General features: G+C 44.4%; 1 protein-coding gene across 6 annotated transcripts in view; it reads left to right on the forward strand.

Annotated features, from left to right (window-relative positions):
- Positions 1–15213, forward strand: part of PAK5 (p21 (RAC1) activated kinase 5) — a 128769-nt gene that overhangs the window by 74256 nt on the left and 39300 nt on the right. The window lies entirely within an intron of this gene.

Genomic DNA, 15213 nt, shown 5'->3' on the forward strand with positions numbered 1-15213 from the left:
CAATGAGATTACACGAGCACCCCCCACTCAGCTCTCTTAGTCTTAATTCCCCTCGTTTACTGACACACACCAAACCCGAAAGTCAGTTGCCGTGTTGCTACCTTTTCATTCAGCAGCCTAACAGCCCAGATATAGAAGCTGTTCATTACCCTGTTAGTGTGACTAATCATGCTCCTATATCTTCTGCCTGAGGGCAGGAGATCAAGAAAGTGCCGGCCAGGGTGTGAATCATCCTTGAGAATTTTCCTCACTCTCCTGAGGCAATGTTCTTCCACGATGTCATCCAGTGGATTCACGGGACAGCCCCTAATATCTTGTGCTGTATTCACCACCCTCTGTAGGCACTTCCTATCAGTTGATGTCAAACCAGCATACCACACCGTGATGCAGTATGAAAGGACACTTTCTATTGTTGATTGGTAGAAGGAAATCATCAAATGTTGATTGACATTGTTCTTTTGCAATATTCTGAGATGGAGTCTGTGTTGGGCTTTCTTAATCACCTAGGTTGTATTGATTTTCCAAGTAAGGTCTTCACTGAGATAAACTCCTAGGAATTTAAAGGAAGAGACTCTCTCCACATAGCCCTCTCCTATGTACAGCGGGGCTAGTTCTCTTCTCTGCACCCCAACACATACATATTAGTGGAAACTGTGTGAAATGTCCTTCAGAGAGCTTGCCCATTTCTGTTGCAGAACAAAAGGGCAGGTTCTCTCTTGAGAAAATACCTGAATAGCCACCACAGACGTATGTCAATAGGACATATTGGTTATGCAAAGATTGCAATCTTAAATGAATTTTGCTTTGCAATACAGTGGACGCTCGGGTTTCGAACGTGATCCGTGCAGGAGGCACGTTCGCAACCCACAGCGCCGCGTCTGCGCATGCACTGGTTGCAATTTGGTGCTTCTGCACATGTGCAAGTGCTGAAACCCAGAAGTAACCCATTCTGGTACTTCCGGGTTTCGGCACGTCTGTAACCTGAAAACGCATAACCCGAAGCATCTGTAACCCAAGGTATGACTGTACACAGAAATGGACGAGCGGTGGAACCTCTATGGCTGCTTAATGGAACCAACTAAAACAAAGAAAACTCCTAAGTTTGGAGGGCAAGTTTCAACACAGGAGAGAAAAGTGTGAGTTTCCAGTTCACAACCCAACCAAAAGCATATTTTCAAATTAGGGTTTGAGAATTCAGTTCAGCAGGAACACCAGAGACATCCCGAAACCAACATGGCAGACTTTCCCCAAAGTCCACAAAGCCATTGATCAGAAGTCGGCAGCTTTCGAGCACCATGGTTCAGCTGAGGATACACAAAAAGAGTAATGCTCTTCTGAAGCCCAGGCTAACGTCATGTGTATACAAGACCATAAAATAGACTTTGTTGTCATCCTCAGTTTTGCACCGTCCCCTCCAGCAAGAGTAAAGCAGGTTTTCTCCTTGTGCCCTGTTTGTTGTAGATTATTTGCTGTGTATCAGTTTATCCTTTCAAATCGATATTCTTCACAGTTATTTTAACAAGCCGTCTCTGAGCAAAAAGTTGTTTCTTGGTTAAGATAAAGCAGAAATCAATGCTTGCTTCCTCCACCCCCTACTTTCTCACCCAATCATCCTAGCTACTCACAAAGCAGTAAGCTGGGAGGCTTGAAAACAGTGTTCTTTAAATAAATCCACGAGGACTTTGGAGTTCAGTTTGAAGTCAGATTGCATTTTCTTATGCAGCGATGGATGGATATCAGTTATATATTTTAATGAAACCATGTAGAAAATTTAACAGCAAATATTCGCAATTCCAGTTGTCAGGACTGTCTGCTTGCTGTCATTTGCTTTGGTTTTTTTTTTTCCTGTCCAAACTTCTAAAGCTTTGCATGTAAAAAATATTAGAGCCAGTTGGATCAGACCAAAGGCCTAACTGCTCCTTGTCTGCTGTCTCCAGGAACATATTCAGATTCACACTAGGAAGAATACAGCCATTGTAGACAGTAGTCATTGGTAGGGTTAAAAAGGTAAAGGATAAAGCGACCCCTGACCATTAGGTCCAGTTGTGACTGACTCTAGGGTTGCGGCGCTCATCTCGCTTTATTGGCCGAGGAAGCCGGCATACAGCTTTTGGGTCATGTGGCCAGCATGACTAAGCCGCTTCTGGCAAACCAGAGCAGCGCACAGAAACGCCGTTTACCTTCCCGCCAGAGTGGTACCTATTTATCTACTTGCACTTTGACGTGCTTTTGAACTGCTAGGTTGGCAGGAGCAGGGACCGAGCGACGGGAGCTCACCCCGTCACGGGGATTCGAACCGCCGACCTTCTGATTGGCAAGTCCTAGGCTCTGTGGTTTAACCCACAGCACCACCCGCATCTCATATATTGGTAGGGTTAGCTTCCATGAATTCACCTAATCCTCTGAAAGCCACCCAGAATGGTGGCCATCGCTATTCCTTAGTGGAAAAAGGACCCCCCCCCCCCACACACACACAGTTTTTTCCACCACCCTCTTGCCCTCTCCTCAAGCTGCATTGTTGCAGGCTCAAGAGATTCATGCAATGCGATCCTATGAATGAAGGGAGATCACAGTGTATCCTAATGCCGCCTTTAAATATGCCAAATTCTATTAGAGCTTTGGATTGAAAGAAAGGAATATATTGAAGCAGAGAAAGGGATCTCGTGTAAGGTAAGTTTACCTGCATTGTAGGATCTTGAGGTTTTGCTGTCATCTAGTGGCCATGTTCTTTATTGTTCAGAATATACAATAGATTTGTGTTCTGGTGAGGGAAAGAGTCCTTTATCCAATTTCCTTTGAATTCGTTTGCTGTTCGGGCACCACAGAGACCTTGCTAAGGACCCTCCCCACCACTCATAATTCAGCATTGCCTCTCTCCCTGGTGGAAAGTGATAGAAATGCCATGTATTAATTAATTGAAATGTATGCAAAGTCCATCTACCCGAACACTGTCTACTCCGATTGATGGTGACCTTTGGGCATCGGAGATCTTGAGAAGCCTTGTTGCTTCAAATCCATTACATTGAAGTCCTCCTCGGTGGAACGTGGGATCCTCTGCATGCAAAACACAGTGAATTTATTCAACATATTTATAGTCCATTAAAGCTGGCCAAGGCAGTTAACATTGCAACCCAGGGCGTAATAAATAAGCAACATAGCAAAAACTTTCATGCTAAGTTACAGCCTTGCAATGATGTGAATTAGGCTGAGTGATAATAACTTGTCTGAGATTGTTAACGAGGGCTTTATCTACACAGATATTTAAAAAAACACACTGTGAAAATGCTTTTTTAAAAGTTGTAAAACGTATATGGAATTTCCCATTAGCCATCTAGTGTCACATTTGTATAATGCACTTAAAACATTATATTTGCAGCTGTATAGCTGAGTCCTGGGAGTATGGCTCTCTTTACGCCTTACTCGCATATTCAGGGCAAGTTTATTGAAAGAGACTTGGTGGTCCACATTTAGCTCCACCCAGAGTCACTTTCCCCCTCCTACCCCAACCTTTCACATCCTCTTGTTGAGCATAATGCAGTATGGAGCCATCTCTGTATATGGCGATTGACTCACCATGCAAACTTGCTGATCACACCGGGTTCTAAATCACTCACAGCACCTCTGCACGATCAGAAGGCTCCCCACTGCAGACATTATGCTGAACTCGGTGCAGCAACAGTGGCGGTGAGAGGAGGAATGTGACTTAGCTTCAAAAAATGAATCCCCACAGAAAAACCACTGGCACAAACTAAATATCCTTAGTATTTGTTCTTCCATCATCCACTTCTTTCTTTTTTCGTATTTTTTGTATTTTTGTTTTGTACTTTTCAAGTTTATACATTTCACTAATTTTACAATCATTTTGACATTTCAAATCTTGACTTCCTCCCCCCTCTTTCTACGGTTCCTTAAATTTATTTTTAATATCTTCTGCATATCTTAACTTAATTTGCTCATTTATTCATCTTCTTTAAATTTATACTCTTATAAAAATGCAGGTTATCACAATAATCCTGCCAATGTTTTTATCTGTTTATAATTTATCTGTATATATTCAATAAACCATTTCCATTCTTTTACAAAAAATAAAAAAATTGTTATCTTGATTTCTTATTCTTCCGGTAAGTTTTGCCATTTCTGCATACTTCGTAAGTTTTTGTATCCATCCTTCCTTTGCTGGGACTTCTTCTGCTTCTTTCCATTTTGGAGCCAGTAACATTCCTGCCGCTGTAGTAGAATACATGAATAAGTTTCTATACATTTTAAGTAGTTTTGTCTCTATGATTCCTACTCCTTTCTTTCTAGAGTAAATCTAGATCTGATATGTGCTTATACTTGCAGTCACACTGAGTCATGGAATTTGTAGTCTGCATAAAAAGACTCTCGTTCTCGTTAAATCCCCCCCCCCCCCGTGTGGGTGGGTGGGGCACAGTGCAAACCAAGATGGTGGTGGATATCCTAAATGCATAAAATCAAATAAACACTATTGGGTTAAACCACTGAGCCTAGGACTTGCCAATCAGAAGGTTGGTGGTTCGAATCCCTGCGATGGGGTGAGCTCCCATTGCTCAGTCTCTGCTCCTGCCATCCTAGCAGTTCAAAAGCACGTCAAGTGCAAGTAGATAAATAGGTACCGCTCCAGTGGGAAGGTAAACGGCGTTTCCGTACGCTGCTCTGGTTCGCCAGAAGCGGCTTAGTCATGCTGGCCACATGACCCGGAAGTTGTATGCCGGCTCCCTTGGTGAATAAAGTGAGATGAGTGCCACAACCCCAGAGTCGATCACGACTGGACCTAATGGTCAGGGGTCCCTTTACCTTTACCTTATGTATTGAATGCATTTAAAGTATGGCACCCTATCAAAGAAGCAGACTGTGCAAATGTTACAGGAAAGCTGCACAGTTGCAACATTCTTTCTGCTCCGCTCCAACCAGTTGCACACTACATCATGGGCCTTGCAAGTTTTAAAGCTGCGTAACTAAAGAGCCATTGCTGGGTTTGCATATTTTGTTCAATGCTGGGCTTCAGTGAGGGATTTGCAATGAAGCTCTTTCACTTCCCTTCACACTGCTGACAGTGAGAGAATAGAGAACCGTACTGGGAAGTAGAGATTAAAAATATAAAATGAACCATTTGGGCAAAAACAATGGAATTCCATGATATAATATTATGTCAGCGGGTACCAAAGGATTTAAACAGCATGAGAATGTGGAATGTGTATTTTGGCTTGAAAACACACAAGTACCTATTTTGTGAGTATAAGCAATGGGTTTAATGCAGGCAGTTGGATATAACCACATCTTCTGACTTGAATGGACTACTACAAAATCTGGTAGAAGCTCCCACCCCCCCTCCTAAAGGCCCTATGCTGTATATATCTTATAGAAAGGCTGCTCTTGCACAGCTATCAGGAAATGGTGTTAATGTGCCACCTAGTGCCAATGGATAAAACTACCAATGAAATAAGGTGAGTTAAAAACAACTGTCTTTTGCCATCTTAAATACTAGCAGATTTATTGCGGCATAAGCTTTTATGGACCATCTTGCATTATGGACTATATTGCAATGCATGCACACACTGATCTTAAATTGTTGCCACAAAATTAAAAAGGTGAACTATTTGATGGTCTTTGGGGCTCCCAGATTGCAACAACCAGACCTTAAAAGCTTATACAGTGGTACCTTGGGTTAAGTACTTAATTCGTTCCAGAGGTCCATTCTTAACCTGAAACTGTTCTTAACCTGAAGCACCATTTTAGCTAATGGGGCCTCCTGCTGCCGCTGCGCCGCCGGAGCACGATTTCTGTTCTCATCCTGAAGCAAAGTTCTTAACCTGAAGCACTATTTCTGGGTTAGTGGAGTGTGTAACCTGAAGCGTATGTAACCTGAAGCTTCTGTAACCTGAGGTACCACTGTATGCCGCAGTAAATCTATGAGGGTGATAGCCAACAGTTGTCTTACTCAGAGAAGACCCATTGAAATCAGTAGACTCAAATAACACAGTTGGCTGTCACTCTTCATTTTAAGGTATCATAGAATTGGAAGGGACTCTGTGGATCATCTGGTCCAACGCCCTGCAAAAGCAGGAATATGCAGCTGTCCCATGCTAAAATCAAACTGCAAGCTTAGCATTATCAGCACCACGCTCTAACCAACTGAGCTATCCAGATACATGAATCAGTGTTGCTGTCACTGTTGCTTTGCTACAAAACAGCAGACTAGGTGTCAGGAATGAGCCAGCTCAAAGCAAAGGTTTGCAGCCAACTGCAGAAAGCAGCCAAGAACAGGGAGGCTTTGATGTTAGTCAGGCAGGAGAGAGCCGGCAGTTGCATACTTCGACTCTTCCTGATGAACACAAGACCGTTTTCTGAAAGTCAATTTTTTAATCTTGTTAGATTTGAAACTTTCCAAAATGTCTGAGATGATTTCATTTCACCGTTGGGGCACTTGGTTAAATTGTCGCTCCTGTAAAGAAAGGAATAAGAGTCACTGCTATATTTCCTTGCTAATTGCGGACTCTCAGTACCAAACACAAGGTGGCAGCAGAAAGTGTTTCAGCATGCAGATAAGGCGTCATCTGCTTAAACAGAAATGTGGTGAGAGTTTTGTTTAAAATAAATCCAGTGTGATGAAGTTGTCATTTGCATGTGATTACCCTTCTTAAGGGACTGCTTTCTCACTTCATAATCTGAGATTGCAACCGATGTATGCAAATTCCAAGATTTGAACAGGCAACACATCAGGTGCTTATTGGGATGTGTGATTGCTCCCTTGTTCCCTCCATAAGGGACAGGAGATTTTTTTGAGCACACCAGTTGAATTCTCATCATACCCCATGACATGCCTTCTGCGTCTTCCTGCCCCAAGATCATTCCTTGAGGCAGCAGGAGGCAGGCTGCTCCCAATCTCCACTGGTGCATATTTTCCCACTTGGAAGCTGGTACTACAAGTCCCAGAATCCTCAAGGAGACATCTTCTCTGCAAAGATTCTGGGATTTGTCCTTCTCTGGCCTGCTGGCAGCAAAAGATGCTCTGCTGGGGACTGAGTACTTCTCTGCCACCTGCCTCCTGATACGTTTGGGACCTTGAACAAGGGAGGCAACAGAAGAGGTTTTTAACCAGAATAGAGGCAGATTCATCTGTTCTAGGTGGTGATCACAGCCAGCTTGGGCCAGTCAGAGGTTCAGTCACTGACAGGACCTTGGACAGCTCTCAATGGAGCTTAGCTTAATAGCTTATGAAAGAAGAGCTCAGATGTTGCTTCAGCAGCAATCTGGAGTTCACTGAGGGTTTAAACAGGCTGCAGTTCAGTTTAGTTTGTTCCCCTACAAGGAAAAGCCTCCTAGTTTCATAAACAATGGCTCTCTGACTGAACTGAAAATATTATGGCTTGACGACGGTTTCAGAGGTGACGTCCTTGAAATCCAAGGATGATGCTAATGCAAACTCCTCCAGCTGGGGAGGCAGGGTATGGGTTTTATACCCTCTAGGGAAGGGGAGGCAGAAATCATCACTAAAGCACAATAAAAAGGACATCTGGAGCCCCCCCTCCCAACTGAAAATACAGGGAGCAATTAGACTGGAAGGAGGCAGGGTGTTTGCTTCATACATCAGCAGTTAAAATGCCTTTTTATCCATCTCTGGCAATAGAACTGGGGAAAGCTGTACAGGAAGTTACAATACGTGCAAGTGTTGGGGTCTGTAAAATAGTGCTTAGTGGGTCCCCGTGTCTCCAGCAGGGTAGTGTGAAACTGATATTATGCAGACGGCATATAATAATCATTAAATGGTTCTAGTCTTGAATGCTAAGTTGGTCTGAAAAGGCAGGCAGCCCACTTGTCTGGAAAATGCATACAGCTACCATGCTGATTTATAACTTACTATTTATACAGTGTGTGCATTATTATAACTTGCTCTTGCCTACATGGTAAAAAGTGCTGTGCTCGTCTCCTCTGGTGTTTACTTAAACATGGATATATGTATATGCAGGTGGCACTGTGGTCTAAACCACTGAGCCTAGGGCTTGCCGATTGGAAGGTCGGCGGTTCGAATCCCCGCGACGGGGTGAGCTCCCATTGCTCGGTCCCAGCTCCTGGCAACCTAGCAGTTCGAAAGCATGTCAAAGTGCAAGTAGATAAATAGGTACCGCTCCAGCAGGAAGGTAAACAGTGTTTCAGTGTGCTGCTCTGGTTTCACCAGAAGTGGCTTCGTCATGCTGGCCACATGACCTGGAAAAACTGTCTGTGGACAAGCGTCACTCCCTCGGCCAGTAAAGTGAGATGAGCGCCGCAACCCCAGAGTCGTTCGCGACTGGACTTAGCTGTCAGGGGTCCTTTACCTTTTATGTATATGCCACAGGACAAATTAGAGGTTTGGACCATAAGGAGAACACCACTTGTTGTAATGCCCAGGAAGGAACTCTCTGAGTCATTGCAACAGCTAATACAGAAATTATCTTTATTAGTTAATATCAGGCAGTCGATACAGCTGCACTGGCATGAAAAGATAATAAGCACGTCAACGTTTCTGCAATGTGCAGAAGTGTGGGTTGGTATGACTGCAACAGCAGCAGGGATTATGCCCAGATACAAAGCTATTATGTCTCTCAGGAAGAGAGGAATCGGGATGCCTTGCTCACCATTCGAAGGGTCTTTCAACCGCTTGGGGAGCCAACTCTGCCAGGGCAAACCTATATGCTTGATTAATATGCAATGCTAGCATATGGGATTGAAATTGGCAGCTAGTCTAGTGCTAGTCTTCTTTAACAAGGGATGTGGATGTAGCAGCAATTGCATTAACATGGCTGTGCACAACTCAAGGATCAGGGAGACTTATCATGCAATCCTATTCATGTTTGCTCAGAAGAAAGTCCCACTGTGCTCAATGGAGGGCCGGTATGGAGTGAAATGGCCTCCCCAGTTTCACCATTCATCAGTTTTGGGTGCAACTGTAGAAACAGCTTTAATATTGTTGTGGCGATCACACAGGGTCCCTGGACATTTGATGGTCTTTTGATCCCTGTGCCACCACTATGATTGCTTCCCCGCTGCCACCAACCCGTTTCTCTCAGATACACATGGAGTCCAGATAGTTGTTAACATTAAACCAAATAAACAAGTTTATTTTATAAGCATTAACAAGTTTATGGTTTCAGATAATTTTTCTTGTCAGTTTCTTAATCTTAGTTTCTTTACCAGCCTATACCTTCCTAATAACTTCTAACTGATTATCCCAGCTGTCTATCTGACTCCTCTTAACAGATTCTCTCACTCTCTTACATCAAACTATCCCAACCCACAGACTTATCCTCCCTCTCTCGTCTCTAACATCCGACTGACTCCTCAACAACTCTAACTCCTCCCCTTGGGTTCCCACTGGCCAATCACTTCACACTCATTTAACCCTTTCCTTATGACCCAGCATGATGTCACACACCCAGGAGGCAAACGCCACAATTGTCAAATATTATTTTTATAGTGTTAAAGGAAGCACTGGTGGGGGATGGGAATTGTAGTCCAAAACATCTGAAAGGGTAAAAGGTAAAGGTAAAGGATGCCTGGACACTTATGTCCAGTCAAAGGTGACTATGAGGTTGTGGCACTCATCTCACTTTCAGGCCGAGGAAGCTAGTGTCTATCCACAGACAGCTTTCTGGGTCCTGTGGCCAGCATGACTAAACCGCTTCTGGTGCAATGGAACACTGTGACGGAAACCAGAGTGCATGGAAACACTGTTTACCTTCCCACCACAGTGGTACCTATTTATCTACTTGCACTGGCATGCTTCCGAACTGCTAGGTTGGCAGGAGCTGGGACAGAGCAACGGGAGCTCATTCCATCACGGGGATTTGAACTGTCGACCTTCCAATCAGCAAGCCCAAGAGGCCCAGTGGTTTAGACCACAGTGCCACCCATGGACACCAGGTGGGCAAAGATTATCCTGCTCCTTCTGTTCCTCCACTCTTAGCCCATTGCTTTCTTCATCCACCAATATCCACCAATCCACCATTCAGTATTTAAGAGGAATTTCTCGGGAGAGTGTTTTCTGAGAAATTTTCCAGAAATTTTCTTTTTTATCCCCATTGCAGAGAACTCCCATCTCCCGGCAGAGAGAACATTTGGCAAAATACTGTCTCCTGGTTTCAGCACCTACAGACAGCACGGAGAATTTTGGGAGGCCATTTTCACTCAGCCCTAATCCCCCTCTCTACCCATCAACAGAAATAAAATTGGATAGAATCAGACAGAATGTGGGTTTGAGTTAATGGTCTACTAGAAAGAAACTATAATGTTAGCGTCAGAACTCAAACCATCCCAATTACCCTGGCACCCGCTTGTGATAGCCAATTTATATTAATGGCGGATTGGGGAGTTTATCATTCACTATTTTCTGAAGCCAGACTTGGTTGTTTATACTTAATTTATCTTTAAGGATGTAAGTGCCTTTCCCTCTGTATAAAGCTCCTCTTTCCCCCTCAAATATTCATGAATTAATATGAGAACATTAATTACCGTATTTTTCTGTGTATAAGACTAGGTTTTTCCCCTAAAAAACAATGTCAAAAATGGGGGGGGGGTCTTATATACGGATACATCTCTCTCCCCCCCCCATTTTCTTGAATTGGAGTCCCCAAAAATAGGGGGCGTCTTATACATGGGGGCGTTTAGGCCAGGCTCGTCAAAGGAATCTTCCACGAATGGTTGCATGTGTGTATGTGTTTGTCCATTTTAGTTGGTACTTGTCCTTTGAATGCACACTTAGAAATACACTGTTTTTTTAAGGGAAAAGAGGGAATGCATCTTCAACATGAACCTAAAATATAGAATTATTTGCTTAACTTAAGTTCTTATTGGGGCAAAGCGGTTAATCATCTACTTCATTATAGTCAGCGTTAATACAGTGGTTTTTAAACAGGAGCTGTTTTTCATCTCCTCTTTATAACATGGTGAGACAGCTGTTCTTGCAGGCAGATCCATTATAGCTTATCACTAGAGAACAGGCTGCTAACATAACACCATGAATTATGGCTATTGTCACTGGCAGCCAGAACAAATGCCGGAACTCGTCAGAAAGCAATGGAAAGCAGAGGATATCTGCTCTTAAGGAGAAGTGGGCTTTAACTCAAAGAGATTGCCTTTCATTGATTTTAATGTATGAGAGTCACTATGGCACAGAGGCGTGGCATAACTCAGTGTTGCGATATTGATTTCTCCCAAGCTGCGTTCTGGTTTGCATTAATGCATGCTGTTTAGCACTCGCCAGAGATAGAGGTATGATAACAAATAGGAGCTGAAACGGTGGGGCGGTGCGTGCTATCGTCTTCGCTATGCACAGGGATGCCATGTGGGAGAATGCCCTCTTCTTGTCCTGCCCCCTGCCCCTGTTTTGAAACTCCTTGAGAGCATCTTGTACCTCTGGTCAACTCATTGTTACAAACGATAAAATGGGTGTGTGGGCTATGAATGCATGTTGAAAGCACAAGCCTTTTGCTGGGAATCACAATTGGGGATGGTGCTGTTGTGATCAGGCTCGGCTTGTGGGTGTCAGGGACTGGACTGAGGAGGAATGGTAGGAACCACCACCACCCCTCTTCCTGCACCTTCCCAAGAAGGGGAGGACAGTATAGATTTAGAGCAGTGGTTTGCAGAAGGTCATAGTTCAGAGGGGAGAAGCTGGAAAATATTGGGAGAGTAGCAGGAAGGAGAAGCACCAGGGGAGAAACAGCTGACAGACTCAGTGTCTCTAGAAAGCATTCCTGACCACTACTCCTCTCCTAGGACCAGGCGTGCATTGAGAGTAGTAGAACAGAAAGCACAGATCAGCTGGTTCAGGGGTGACGTAGTATAGGAGAGGTGGAGGGAGTGGGACTTTACTTGGAGCAACGCCATTACCTAGAGAGAGACCGCATTCCTTTGTCTCTCGCAGTGAATATTTAATAAACTACTTGGTAAGAACTCCTCTTGTTTTATCTGCTTCTTTGCTGCCACCATGGGAGGGGTAGGAATCCCTGAAGCCTGACAATGGGCTTCCCATGGACATCTGGTTGGCCACCGTGAGAGCAAGTGAAGGTCTAGATGGATCTTTGGTCTGATCCATCAGACTCTTCTTAAGTTCTTAGGTAAGGTCTGATGTGAGATACCAGTTTAGCTCACCTCCTAGGAGAATATATGCTGCTTGCCTGCAACTATGCCTGGTTAGTATTGTTGGCAATGGGGAGACAATGGAGTTCACCTCCAGCAAGCAGTGTGTTCGGAGATCCTGGGCTGCCCAAATGACCAGATCCCTCCTCTTGGCCATGCTGATGTGATCCAATGGAAAGCAGAGTGATACGTTTGGCACCAGCTTGGCTGCAGGAGTTGCAGGAAGGAGCCATACCAGACGCCATCCAACCATCTTAGGGACTCCACTCCAGATCTGTGTAGGGTTTACTCCTGAGCCTTTTTCTCTCCCAAAGATATCCTGCAAGACAGCAGAAGTTATCCTGTAAGACAGCAAGAGTTTTCCTTCTCCATATGTCTCTGGTGATCAGTCCTCCAAAGAGGAAACCGAACTCTCACATAGCACTGTCCTGGGACTTCTCACTGCTTAGCAGTATGAGGAACATGCAACAATATTTTGGAATGTTATACTATTATGAAGGAGGTGGCCCTCCAGGTGTTCTTGAACTACATTTCCCATCATCCCTGACCATTGACCACATTGGTTGGAGCTGGTAGAGAATAGAGTCCAACGATATCTGGAAGTTACCATGTTGCTTTCCCTCATTCTATGACTATAAATCTACTGAGTTTCCCCACATCCTTGAGTGTTAAGAAGTCCCACAGGCAAGTGATACCAAGCTTTGGTTTCCTCTTGGAGGAGAAATCACTGAAGATTAGCAACTGTGCCCCAAATGAATCCTTTTGTATGGGTTTGGGATTTTTTATATATAAAAAGCAAAAACATAATCTGGCTTGATTTTTCTTTAAAAACATCTGCCCTGTGTAATGCAGTTTGCAAATATCCAACAAATATGACCATCAGGCAGGCAAGGGCCTGTTGTTGGTGATGATTTCTTTTCTCACAAAGTGATCCAAAGTAACTTTTTTTAAAAAAACACACACAACTAAAAACAACCACAAAACCCTAAGAACACAGCTAGATAATCAAAAGGCAGGATTAACTAATCTGACCCCATTAAAAGAGGTCACAGTTTTGCCCCTAAGTTTAAGAGTCAAAAGTCTGGGCTAAGAGAAAAGTCATTGCTCCCAAATATGTAAATAAAATTTGTGCCTCCCTGGGGATATCATTCCACAAATGAGGGGCCCCTCCTTTGAAGCTCACACAGAGGGTTCCTAGCTGCTGGATCCTGGCATGATCTTTAAAGCCCTAAATGCCCTCAGCCCTATATACCTGAAGAAGCGTCTCTACCTGCGAAGACAGAGGTCCTCTGGCTGGGGCGGGACGATATGGGATTGAGGGGGCAACTCCCATCTCTTGCGGGGGTGCAATTGGTGCCAGCACCGTCCGTTAAGAGTCTGGGTGTAATCTTCGATACCTCCCTCTCTATGGAGGCGCAGATTACAGCTATAACTAAGGCGGCATTTTTTCATCTCCGCCAAGCTAAGCAGTTGGCCCCTTATCTCTCTCGCCCTGACCTAGCCACTGTGATCCATGCGACGGTCACCTCCAGACTGGATTATTGTAACTCGCTCTACGTGGGGCTGCCCTTGAGACTGACCCAGAAACTCCAGCGGGTACAGAATGCCGCAGCGAGACTCCTTACGGGGTCCTCGCTGCGAGATCACATTCACCCGGTGCTATACCACCTGCACTGGCTCCCGGTGGAGTATAGGATCAGGTTTAAGGTGCTGGTTTTAACCTTTAAAGCCCTATACGGCCTAGGACCCTCGTACCTACGGGACCGCCTCTCCTGGTATGCCCCACAGAGAAACCTACGATCTGTAAATAAAAACATCCTTAAGGTCCCAGGCCTCAGAGAGGTTAGGCTGGCCTCAACTAGAGCCAGGGCCTTCTCGGCTGCGGCTCCAATCTGGTGGAATGCTCTGTCACAAGAGACTAGGGCCCTGCGGGACCTGACATCTTTCCGCAGGGCCTGCAAGACAGAGTTGTTCCACCAGGCCTTTGGTCAGGGCGCAGCCTGACTCCCTCCTCTGGCAACCTGCACAGTATTTTGGTTGCCATCAATTTGATTTTAATTAATTTTTATAATGAAATATTTTAGAATGTGTGATTATTCAACTATTTGGTTATTTGATTGTTGTTAGCCGCCCTGAGCCCAGCTTCGGCTGGGGAGGGCGGGATATAAATAAAATTTATTATTATTATTATTATTATTATTATTATTATTATTATTATTACCCCCATCATTCTGCCCGGACACTGAGATCCAGCTCCGAGGGCCTTCTGGTGGTTCTCTCATGGAGAGAAGTGAAGTTACAGGGAACCAGACAGAGGGCCTTCTCGGTAGTGGGACACTACCACCCTGCGGAACACCCTCCTATCAGATGTCAAGGAGATAAATAACTATACAACTTTTAGAAGACATATGAAGGCAGTCTTATACAGGGAAGTTTTAATTGTTTGGTGTTTTATTATACTTTTATATTAGTTGGAAGCTGCCCAGAGTGGCTAGGGCAACCCAGTCAGATCAGTAGGGTACAAATAATACATTTTTATTATTATTATTATCAGTGCTAATTTTCTAGAAAAAGAGGTGCTGGAACTCACCATGAACTTGTTCTCTTATAATGGCAATGGCACCCACCTGAGAGGTGCTGGAATTGAATCATAGAATCATAGAATCATAGAATCATAGAGTTGGAAGAGACCACAAGGGCCATCGAGTCCAACCCCCTGCCAAGCAGGAAACACCATCAGAGCACTCCTGACATATGGTTGTCAAGCCTCTGCTTAAAGACCTCCAAAGAAGGAGACTCCACCACACTCCTTGGCAGCAAATTCCACTGTCGAACAGCTCTTACTGTCAGGAAGTTCTTCCTAATGTTTAGGTGGAATCTTCTTTCTTGTAGTTTGGATCCATTGCTCCGTGTCCGCTTCTCTGGAGCAGCAGAAAACAACCTTTCTCCCTCCTCTACGTGACATCCTTTTATATATTTGAACATGGCTATCATATCACCCCTTAACCTCCTCTTCTCCAGGCTAAACATGCCCAGCTCCCTTAGCCGTTCCTCATAAGGCATCATTTCCAGGCC

This window comes from Podarcis muralis, chromosome 3 (genome assembly GCF_964188315.1).
Source record: "Podarcis muralis chromosome 3, rPodMur119.hap1.1, whole genome shotgun sequence".
Taxonomy (NCBI): Eukaryota; Metazoa; Chordata; class Lepidosauria; order Squamata; family Lacertidae; genus Podarcis; species Podarcis muralis.